We start from the raw sequence: 12,945 nt of genomic DNA on the forward strand, positions 1-12,945 counted from the left end.
CGCAGATTTTTTAACTGTTTTATTGCAACTACATTTAATCTTTTACTCATCAAACAAATGAATGGCTCGACACAACCCGTTCTGTGGCAGAGTCTAGACAGGGCTTTCTTCTGTGTAGATATAAATTCTATGATTTGCATCAGCTGGGCATGCCAGGGTATAGCCTACCCTGGTCCCCCAGTAAATTTGTTTAATTAATTAATTATTATTATTTATTTCAAAATAAATATTTTAAACACTAATACAAAAAGGAAAGAATAATGCTTTGACTTGGGTATATAAAGAGTAGATTACTTACAAATTGTAATCCGTTACTGATTCCAAATTACATGACAAAAAAATGTAGTCAGTAACGTAATCCATTACATTTCTCATTTTAGGTAATATAGTCAGATTAGACTGACTGCTTTTTTGACTTAACTCATTTATCACATATAACCGTGCAATACATTGATAATGTCCCTGCAGTCCTGCAAAGCGTACAGAACGTCACTCTGGCATTAAAGGGTGCTGTTGCTATTTTCCCGGCGGGATAAATGGCTCTTGCGCCCGGCGCAAATCTAAAATGGGTTGGTCTGAAGTAGCTTCATTATTCATAGGTGTGGTTTGGGCGTAACGTGAAATAAACCAATCAGAGCGTCATCCAACATTCCCTTTAAAAGCAGGTGCGCAAGTTCCATTATGGATTGCTATTATTATGGCTTATTTACCAGGCGCACGCCAGGAGCGGTTCACAGCCGAGGAGACTGATGATGTCTTGCCACTATTGGGCAAACAGGTCTGATCCTTAATTACTACAATTAGCCTGAATAATTTGTAAGCTAGATTTATGCCTATTTTTTCACATCTTCGTGGCACACCACAATGATTTCCGTCATCTCATGTGTTAATATTTTTTTAGTGTAACAATTTATGATTTGCAAAAATAACTGTTGCATCTGTGTAGATTACATGAGCAAAGTGTATGCGCGTTACATTATGGTCAAGCATGCGCCCTTAAAATAGCATAACGAACAACGCGCAACGCGCCACTGACTTTAGACTAGGTTTTTTCTGGTCAGTGGCGCAATTGTTTAATGGAACAGCAAAATAGCACCAGGGATTGTTTGCGCCGGAACACGCCTCCTTTTTTAAGCTGAACCGCCCAGGGAGCGCAAGTTCATTCACTAGTTTAGCGACGTGCTTCTGTGGAGGGAAAAGTGCGCTTTGCGCGGGTGCAAAATAGGAATGACACATGCGTCGGTGTACAAAGTCAATTGCGCTGGGTGCAAGATAGGGCCCATTGTGTACAAAGTCAATTGCGCTGGGTGCAAGATAGGGCCCATTATATTAATACTCAAGGTGTACTGTAAATTATTTCTAAATTTTTATGTGCTTCATCTCATTTGTTGTTGCACAATTACCACCAATGTCAGAGAACCATGAACATGCAAATGTGATAATTTAATTATTAAAATATTTATTTTAAACTTCAGGTGTACTTTTTAAAGGATCACTGGATTCTGACTTCACTTTTTAACTTTGTGAAGTAATGTTGCTGTTTGAGCATAAAAAACATCTGCAAAGTTACAATGCTCAAAGTTTAATGCAAGGGAGATATTGTCTTTTACAGAAATACTGATTGACCACCCCTTTAAAGTATGTTAGGTGAAAGAGGTTTAGAGGACAACGAGATTGAGAATGTCTGCAAATAAGAAATGATGAGAATTTGTGCATTTTAATGAGTTTGAAAGACAAAAGCCTTAAAATAATACATGATAATACATGGTTAACCTACTGAGTGATCATTTAAATAAAAATGAATGCGTTCATCAGTAGTTGATTTAATGTTGAAACACTTCTTAAACCTGAAATTATTGCACTCGCACACAGGAATGCAACACAAGATTTACGTGAAATATGATTACTTTACATTTCGGGTTTGTTTCTGATCAAAATGGTAAAATGCATATTTTTATTTGTGCATGCATCCAAATGACTACAGAATGTCATCCCTGTGAAAGAAAAATAAAAGAAAGCAAACGGGAATGCCCTGCTGCCTTTTATTTCACCTATCTCATCATTACCAGCCCCACATTCACATACATATAACCAGCTTTCTTCAGTCACTCTCAACCAGATCCTTCCAGTCGTCTTAGGTTGTTGGTTCCAGACATCAACATCAATGCATTTCTGTTAAAGTTCTCAATTCCACCTGAAATCTGCCTGATTTTTAACAGCATCTGTATTGACATTTGAGCCTGTTCAGCCTGTTTCTGCCTCTGTTTTGTAAAAATATGAGATTTAATGTAAATTACAATAAATAATGTCACAGCTGTGAGAATTAAAATATAAAAACAATTTTATTTATTTAATTAATTATTTATTATTTTTATGGAAAAAGGCAGTTTGATGTTATTAATTGGGTTATTTTGCTACATTGACTGACTGACACTTTCTGCTACTGCTGTTGATGATGAGCCTTACAGGCACTAAACCCAAAGTTGATAAGCCAGCGTCTCTGCCAGTTTCCAGCCCCATCATGCTATTCTAATCGTTCCTCGTTAATGTGAAAACGAATTAAATACTAAGCTACTTTATGCTCTGTTCAGACCCAACACATCTAAATTGTGTATACAATTTAGAATTACAGAATTTCAACCCAGTTTCTTTTGGAGTCAATATAAGAATTATTCCTACACATCCTTCATTTCTACATTTGTAATGGACAGCAAAGGATGGAAAGAGGAAGAAGTAAAGAAGTGAAAGAATGATCGTACTGTACCTGATGTTTGTCCACTGGTTATTTCACCTTTTGAATAAACCAAATAGACATTAGGATTTGATATTGGCAGATGATTTGTCATTTTAAATACAGATTGTAAATCACAAAACCATTAATCAGCAGCAGAAGTGACACAAACAGTGAGATCAGAAACCTCATTGTGATAAATTGCAACTCCTGCTCCTGCACCTGCACACATATACAAAATACACGTTTTGAGCAAATTTGGTGTATGTATGTATGTGTATATATATGTAAACAGTTACAGATATGTATATAAAATAAACCTTTTAGAAAATAATTTAGATCCCTAAAGGCCAAGGATATATACAGTATTTTGAGCCCAACAGGGTAAAATGAAGAGAATTTACTTTACCTGAGGTCAAATGCTGCTGCAGAGCAAACTCAGGGAGATTCTCTCTTCAGCAACTGAACACAGTGATGATGAACTTTAGGTCTGAAACTCTTATCAATACCTTGGTTAATAGCTGGGGGTGTACCATTACGGGAACCAGAAAAAGAAAGAATTCAAACCGGTTTTAAATTTTTTTTTTAAATTGTGATGATGTTTGTACTGTACTAACTGTTTCTTTGTATACACCTTTCATTCAGAAAGACATTCTTTTACTCCGTGCACAAATAAATGTGAATGTAGCTGGAATGATGGCAAGTCAGTTTGTTTTGTTTTTACCTTTTCAAAAATACCACCTTAAAAACTCCTGGGTAAGCCAAAGGTGACTTTAAAGGCATATGCTAATTAATTGAACAATATAACAATTTAAAATATTCAGAAAGTTTAAAAACTTTCATCCTTTTCAGTCCATCATAAGACCAGATGCTAAACAATGTAGTCAGTATGCTCGAGTTTATTAGGTGTGCAAACTAACAAGATCATAACAGCAATGCAGAAATCAATATCAATGGATTTGTATTGCTCCTAAAAGGAATCAAATACTTTACCCTAAAATAAATTGTTATGCCCTTTAAACTTTAAAATTTAAAGTAGCTGGGACAGCACACTACTCAGCAGGATAACACTATACAAATGAATGGGTATGTAATATTTAGCAAGAATAAAGGGAAACAACAAAGAAACATCAGCAAATAATATTCATCAAACTTGATTTACAAAGATTGTATAGGATAAGGCTAATGGTTTGATCATTTAAACTAAAGTAAAGAAATACTTTTATGTCTATTTCTTTGCAAATGTGAACACTGTATTCACAGGTTTACCAGATGATTAGAGATTAGCAGGAACTCATTATTTTTCAGAAACCCATGTGATGCACATTTATGTGTCCTGACAGAAATGTCTCCTCTGGAACTGTACAGAGTAATACAAATATAGGAGGAGCCATTATAAGACATTTGTTGTAAATAGAGAAAGAAACTGTAAAATGTGCATGTTGCTCTATCTTTGATCTGGATGTGTCATTGTTGATGTAGCTTTCTAATCATATTGTATTTACTAATACTGTTTCTTTTTTTCAGTAATGCTTTGCACATATGCAGAAAAAACAACACATCCATTCTCATACAGCATAGTCTGACCTCATCCCATGAGAAGTACTGTGTGTGTGTTTTGTTTTTTTGTTTAGTCAAACTCAATAGTCAGGTTCGATATCATTTTTTTATATATATACATTGCACGACAACATTCAAAATGATCAGATCAAATTTAATCAAAAGATGCAGCAGAGTGGCACAAATATAATGTAGAGGAGAGATAGGTGCTGCAGTGAATGAATATTCTCTAATCAATCAGTCTTTTTAAACACTGATTGGATTAAAAGGTCTGGAATTTCAATCCATATATGTGTTTAACATAAACTTATTATAAGCTGTTGTGTGTCTTGGGTAAATAGATAAATAATATAACAAGGCCAAATCGTCTTTCTCGCTCGCGTCAGTAGTTTAACCCATTAATTACCACTTGTAGCATAATCACTACATGTATTTAGTGAAAAACTGGTGTATATTTTTTTAAAACATAGATGAAACCCAGCCTTCACACAACAGTTTACATTCTTAAATTGATCACAAAACAACACATTTTGGAAGGAACATATTCACGAAATCTACGGTACAAATCTTTCCAGCACGGCAACATTTTTTAACATGGTCAGTGTCCACTGACAAACTGATGTTTTAGCCTCTGTCTTACTGGAAAAGTCAATGCAGCATCACTGCAGGTCTCTGAACATGCATTTTCAGGAACTTCACTGAGAATTAGGTGAGAAGTAGAAATACTTTATCATATCAGTATCAGATGACTTTTTCAGACATGATCTTATGCAGACATTTGTGTCACATTTGTGTCCTACCCAGCACTTCAATTTCAGTTTCTCTTCATCTTCTTGAACTAAAAATTAGAACAATACAAGATCAATTTTGTTTATTTGAGCACTGTCTGAACCTCACCTCATCTTACATAAGAATAATTCAACCAGTGCTGCAACATTCTTCAAAACCTTTAGAAAGGAAATTTGAAACACACTTTGCAAACTTTATTATAGATAGTACCAACATCATGGAAAACGAGAAATGACTGCAAAGATACTATTAAAAAAGATAACACTATCAGTAATCACTACATACATATTACTGAAAGGGTTTGGGTTACTGGTTTCAAAATACAGAATGTGAAGCCACCTTGCTTCAATTTATATCACATTTAATTCCCTTTTGTGTAACAATGTGCTATTAATATGCTTAAAAAACACATTTATAAAAGATGGTATGGCAATTATAAATTACAATAAAAATGCAAAGTTTTATTTAGTTTATTATTCTCTGCTCAAAATGTTAATAGCTAAACATGTTTTTTAAGGAACAGCTGCTTTAATTGTAAAATAAATGTTGTGTGTTTAACCCAACCGGTTTGTTTCACTCTAAAGCAGTACTGTAAAAATAAATTATACAATTTAGACTGATAATATCAATGAGTCAAAAATTATTTAAAAAAATCTAAATGAACTTTGATGTAAAGTTGATGTCTTTGTGTAAACTAACTGTCGTTATGTGTTAAGAAGTTATAGCCAATAAACACTCTTGCTACTGGGTGACTCTTGCTCCTGTGATCAGTCGCTGAAGAAAGACAAAAAAACTTATACTGACAAGAAATGAAAGCAAATGGAACGTTCCATTACGCCCTATGCTTCTGCCATTTTGGACTGAAAGCGACTCAGTCCACTAGCTTCTCGCTGTCACTATGGCAAATATCAGCTGCTTTGTTTAAAAAACTTACATTAAAGCTGAAATACAACCTGAATGATGACAACAAAAACCTACAAACACTAGACCAGTGATCATCAAACCCTTTAAAAGTTTATTTTACAGACTTTGTGTTTAAGTCTTCCCTTTTTTAAATTAATGACAGAAAAATTAGGAATGTTGGACAATAAATATATAACATGTAACAGCTTGAGTGAACTGTTCTTGCAGTATTGTGTTATATTAATGTCCGTTAAAGGACTTTATATTAAAAAAAAAAAGAAACACACACATGTCCAGCCACTTTCTCCAGAATTATTTAATAATTTAATTATGACAGAGACACAGCAATGCATCACGGGCTAGATCATAATTTGTAGTGTGTTCCAAGGGATTAAAACATGCAGTATATATTTCAGGCTTAGTGGAGTATTAGCAACTATAGTAATAGTAAATGTTGCACAAGCTCATTATGACTTAGTGTAACATCCATATAAATCATTATTATGGTTTCTATGGCTAGGTCCTGCAGTTCCTAAATGGAATTAAGTTTAATACTAGACTAAAAACAGTTAAAGTCTGAAGGTGCATAAGATAGCGCTACGTTTCACTCCAAAACACACAATATTTTTACACTTTTTTTGAATAATTACCTGTCAGGGTCTTTGGGAAAATGATGAAAGGTAAGATTTTTTACAGTTACACTGATAGTTTTTGCAGTGGATTGGCCAACATGCGTTCTTTTATTCCACGTTGACTTCTCTTTCATTGTTATTCTGTCTATTTCTGTGTATCTGTGCTGTTATCCAGTTGGAATTTTCACTCCAAAATGGCGGCTGTGCTACTAAAGCGCCACCTAGTGGCTGTTCATAGATATATATATATATATATACTTAGATGCCTCATTAGCAACTGTTTCTATGGGCCGCGATACGTAAGCCATTCGCCATATTGTAAACGGTCAACTTGACGTCACTTACCATTGTAATAAATAAATATTCGAAGATGCCACAGTCCTGCACAGCTGATGGTCTGCGAACCCATAGCATGGTGAATGACGTCAAGTTGACTGTTCCAAGATGTTGGACGCGTCTACATGCTTGCAGTGGTGGAATGGGGCATCTACATCTATGGTGGCTGTTACCAAGAAAGCATCAGAGTTTTGCTTCTTGGACTTCTATACCAGAGATTGTCTTACTATAGGGAGATGAGGGTCTGTATTACTTATTACTTATTACTTACTTGGAGAAAGAATAACAGTTAACTTGGATCACATGGGCCAATCACATTACAGCTTTGACATCACTGATTTTCAGTCAGAGTTGTGCGACACATTCACGGAGAAAAAGGCACTAGAGGCACTATATAGTACTACAATATTTATTTTCAGTTTATGTTAAAACTTTAAGAATGCAATTGTATATGATTGTTTATTGCTTTATGACGAGTTATTGTTATTACTGTCTACTCATTGTTATCTTTGTATTTTTCAGACCACATCTATACAAATTTCCACTGTCAGAGACTTTGAACAAAAAATGTCCTATGGTCTGACTGTGCTGTCAATTCTTAATTATCTTATTAAAATCTGGAACTGAATCCTGCCTCAGGTGTCCTTACTGACACACCAGTGCGAACACAACACTACCTGGACTAGTGCACATACAATTATAATGAATCCTTTCCCACATGACCTACTTTCCATCATTTACACTGACCAGATCATTTTTTTTAAATCTGCTATAGAAATATGTTCCTAAACTGTAACATAAGCATATGTATTTCATATTTCATATTTCAAGTAATATGACTGAAACCATGCATGAATGGTACTTTTAATGTTTTTTTCACATCATTTGAATAAACATGAATCTGATTGTCTTTTTTACTGTAGCACTTCTTCTTTAGTAAAATAAGATGATTGTAGTATATTACAATACATAGAGATCATTATATCATTATTTTTATGTTTGTAGGTAAAGGGACAAAGTCCACATGAAATAAAACAAAATATGGAGTAACCCAAAACCAGTGTGGCATCATTGCCACATCTAATTAAATGCCACTCAGAAAAATTTTATTGTGTGTGTGTGTGTGTGGTGTGTGTGTGTGTGTGTGTGTGTGTGTGTGTGTGTGTGTGTGTGTGTGTGTGTGTGTGTGTGTGTGTGTGTTAAACTAAAAGAGGGCCATGACACTCATAACAGCAAGTAACAGCATCAGAGAAGCACACAGACAAGAAGCGTCAGATGCCTTCACTTGATCTGGGACCCACTTATCTGTCAACAGGAAATATAATGTGACACAGTGAATTGTAATGTATTCACAGCAGAAATCATCAGAAACCTTCATTTACAAATGACTAAAATAAACAATGTTCACCTGTGTTCCCTTCAGACCACATCAGAGGACCCATGGATATGGGAGCACTGTCATGGAAGTCCAGAGACCTGCCCTCTCTCTGCTGGTGTCCAGAGTTACAATCCTAAAAAAGAAAAAGAAAAACATGAAACCGGTATGCACAAAGTGTGAACAGATCATGGGTTTGAACTTACCGCATGCACAAAAGACAGATACAAACAGGTTTCCCAGGTTTTCACAACAAAATCCACCAAATTGCTTCCCAAAACTTTTCCAAAACTAGCCCAATTGCATTCTGGGGGGTAAATATCGTGTTAGTGGGGTCGCTTCAACCCATGTAGTTCAATAACTACCCGCGGCAACAGTGGAAAAAGTAGCCTAATTCCATGGGAAAACTGTAGAAATGGCAACACTTGCGCAGCACACTAACACGGAGGACAAAAAAGTAAGGGATTATGCATTTATTTATCACATGATCTGCCACAGAAGCCAGCGAAATTATGCACAGGCAGTATGAAAAATAAAGACAAGGATGTGACAGAAGAGAGCAGAGTTTTGAAACTTATGTTTCTATCCTTCATGTTTTGCTTGTATATAGAGTTGTCCCTGTAATATTTTAGAGTTCTGACACATCACTGTACTTCCACTGACTACCTTTTGCAACTGTCTAGATAACTTTGGGTATGTAAAATCTTTGAAGTGAAGTGTTGATCTAGAGTGAAGGGAAATTCACATGAATTCTGATATGACTGTTCACACTGCATCGCATTGCAAAACATCAGATCTGTATTGCATTTAGTACCGCATATGGAAGTGGCACAAATCAGAAATTAAAAGATCAGATTCCATGTGGTTTGTGCTATTCACACTGTGTAGAGAAAACTGAATCCCTTGTGAGGCAAAAGAATGAATGTGGACCACATTTGCCTGCAGTGTGAACGTAGCCTTAGTTATTAAACCTCAACACCATAGACACTAAGGGTGATGTTTCCATTTTGAATGTTGGCTGTTCAAAGCAGGTTATCAGTGGCAGATTCGGAAATCATTGCAACTTTTAAACTCACCGTTGAGCAGCGATTGCTCGACAGAAGGCACAGGTGAACAGCACAGTGCAGGTAAGAAAGCAGTGGGTTTGCAGTGAAGATGAACATCCTGGAAGGAGAAGCGGCTAGATGTCGAGGCGCCGTTCACCAGCAGCTCCACTGTGTCGTCATTTGGATTGGGACACCTGAGAATAGCAATTATAACAATCAACAAATCAAATTTTGATTTCAATAGAGAAATAAAACCCTAAAGGGATTTCTGGTAAATCATGACATTTGAATTCCATGTGCAAACAAAAATGAAATCAGGAATAGAAACAGCTTTACTCTGTGACGATGAGATCCCAGCGGAGACTGTAATCAGGATCATTCACAGGTGTAGCCCAACAAGTGTCCACCACCACAGAGCAAACTGGCGGCTATCCGGCCCCACAAACCTGGCTTCCACATTCATCTTCTGAGTCGAGAGCTGCATCCACATCTACCAGTGAAGGGCCGAGTAAAGCTCATCATCCTCATATGGAGTCATCATACTTTTACAATACCTCCCTTCACCAGTGGGAAGGGTCTTGTGCACAATGCTGTTAAAATAATGGACAGATTGGTTTTAAATTTTTTGTTTTAAGGGTAAAATCAAGGCTTGAATTTGGGGGGGGGGTGGCATCCTCCTGGTTGGAAAAAAAAAATGACAAAAAGCATCCCCTCAGTAAAACCCCCATCCCTCTTACCATCCCCTTTAGACATAGCATGCAAATTAAATGGTAAAATTCCCAACTTATGATAATTCACAAACTAAATAATGGCAATTGGCCAATCAGAACTCTGTACTGTAACAAGCTCGCTTTCTGGCGGAAGCAAAAAGTTTTCATAATTTTTTAATAAAATGGTTCAAGCACAACTTTTGTAGTTCTTTAAAAAGAAGGCAACTGAAGGTTTGATTTTTCCTTGATTAGAATTTAAAGACATTCCCCTGACAAATGTTATTGTACTGTATGCGAATGTGAGGGACTGAGAGACAATAACAGAGCTGATATTATCGAGTCATCCACTTTGCGTCTTGAGGGTCCAAAAGCATTTACCTATTAGAATGTCGTTAGAATGCTCTTATAATTCAAGCAATGAAAGAAAAAATACCCATGTATGAGTTTTTATGTTTTTATATTCATTGTACAAGTAATGTACTTTTCTGAATATCAGCACATGTGTGTGAGCACAAATGTGCTATTAATTCTACACATTTGGAAATGTGTGCATAGCAACACAGTGTTTCATTCCTTGAATTAATCAGTTTTTGAAAGAATCAAGTGAGCCAGTGATTCAATAGTCCATTCAGATGGACTCACTTGTTTCGTTTCTAATTGAATCAGCTGTTTTGAACGAATTGTTTGATTTGAATGATTCAATAAATAATTTATTAAAACAGGGACTTGTTCATTATTTATCCATGATAGGCCTAAACCAGCCAAGGTGTCAGCACAAAAACACATTCAGCAAAATATTGTTTAATTATCAATATTGACCTAAATTCCTCTATTTCAGATCCTAGAAGGAAAAAAAGCTTATAAATAATATTTCGTTTAATAAAGCTAAATTTTCATTAAATAAAAACCTTTTGAAAATTTAGACAAATTTTATAATTATTATGTAAGATTTGCTACAGGAACCCTGTACAGGAACCCCTGAAATTATTTACTTTTTTAGATATATTTTTATGCTTATGAGAATAGCTCACTCAAAAAAGTTTTCATCATTATTCATCATCATAATGCATCATAATCCTCAAGAGGATTTGAACAATTTGGCACTGAGAAAATTTGCATTATGTGAAGTGAACTAATCAGAAATCATATTTGACTCTCACCTCTCCAGTGGGTTGATTTCCACATTCATGGAAAGTGATTGTGTTTGAGGATAAACGCGGCTGAAAGAAAGAAAGCAAGTTTTCTCTCTGCTGATGAGGAGCCTTCCTGACTCGGTGTCCCCAGAATAAAGTTACTATAGATGAAATGGGTGCCGTTGGCCTGTGGACCACAGATACATATGCTTGTAATTTAGCTCAAATTTAAAAATAGCAGTCAAGTGAATTAATGGTGGGGTTGATATTAATGGTGGAGAATGCAGGCACAAGTTCCTTGTGCACCCTTCCCTACTGAATCTTTTTGAGACTTTGACTAGTCTCTAAGAAGGACTGTTTGGGCCCTCCAAAGAATCAATCTGTAACAAACTGTAAGAGCCCAACAATCTTCCTTAGATATTTCTCAAATCTCAAAGAGATTCCCGCATGGTCAAATCTAACTCTACCGGTTCTTTCAGGCATTACACATGTTTGGATGATGTATTTGAATAGATTATACATAGTAAGTCCTACCACAAGATTTGTGCCACAGATGTGTTCATCGTTATCAAAATGGAATTCCACTCTGCCATTCCGGACCGTTCCTTTGCAGCTGGGATCATTGAGGTGTAAGGCGCCAGCTGGAAAACCAGCCTCAAAGAGCTGACAGCGAGACACAGACATGGAGCCAGAGCTGCTTTCACAGGTTTCAGAGAAATCTGAGAGAGAATAAAAAGCCAATGTAATTAATGACTAAAAAAATGTATTTTTCACATGTTGTTGTGGAATGTTACCAACCGAAAGAGTCAGGTTGTGATCTGGGCTGGTCGTCGTTACATAAACAGCCGTAAACACCATTTTTCATTCCGCACCTTTCATCCTCAGAGCAGCTGAGTTCAGAGCAGGGATTTCTATTAACTAGGAGGAGAAGTTGTTTTGTAAAATAGTGTCTGCTAAGTGCAAAAATGTGAATGTGATAAACCACACAATTAATTTATTTACTTTATTTCTCTTCTGTTCTTCCAAGCAGTTTAACAATTTAATTAAATGACAATTTAATTTCCCCTTGGGGATCAATAAAGTTAATCTAAATCTAAAACACAAATTTACAAGACTGCTTAGTTACCCAGTGTCATAATTAACCAATTCTCAACTTTACGTATTACCCAAACAACAGAAAGAAAACTTCCATGTTTATCATATCCAAGTGTAGTGAATTCAAGCTGACACATTACCATATATAAAACATTCTTTCCCCTTGACTGATTATTGCTCTTGATCTAATGTTAAGATTTTCAGAGTCACACATTATTTGAAAAGAATGTTGATTGTTGGTGGTTGTAGCAGGGGTCAACAAAAATGCAGAAGATTAGTCTTCTGTCAAATGCTGTACTTTCCTTCTCATTGGTAATGTATACTCATTCCGTGAGCAGTATTACTTCTGTCTGATCAGATTTTTATTTATATTTTCCGTAGAAATAAATTTTGTGAAGGTGAAAGTCAAGACAATACTTTACCAGTGGTTGTGATTGGTGGAGTAATGGATTCTATGGGTGGGATTGTCTCTGTCGTTGTAGACACTGATGTGATTGACTGACTTGAGGCTTCTGATATTAAGAACATTTACAATCGTAACAACATTTAAATGCTGCTATATATATATATATTAATCTGGCAGAGAAACACTTCATCTTGACGGAGTGCTGCCTGCAGTAAGCATGCAGATGTTA

General features: G+C 35.8%; 1 long non-coding RNA gene and 1 pseudogene across 1 annotated transcript; both read right to left on the reverse strand.

The window, feature by feature from the left end:
• Positions 1-12,945, reverse strand: part of LOC109100253 — a 19,283-nt pseudogene that overhangs the window by 3,807 nt on the left and 2,531 nt on the right.
• LOC122136005 lies at positions 8,150-9,448 on the reverse strand. The gene is made up of 3 exons (XR_006153857.1): positions 9,403-9,448; positions 8,360-8,462; positions 8,150-8,256 (listed from the first exon to the last, which is right to left on the reverse strand). It is a non-coding gene; the product is annotated as an uncharacterized LOC122136005 (long non-coding RNA).

Source organism: Cyprinus carpio, chromosome B1, assembly GCF_018340385.1.
Source record: "Cyprinus carpio isolate SPL01 chromosome B1, ASM1834038v1, whole genome shotgun sequence".
Classification (NCBI taxonomy): domain Eukaryota; kingdom Metazoa; phylum Chordata; class Actinopteri; order Cypriniformes; family Cyprinidae; genus Cyprinus; species Cyprinus carpio.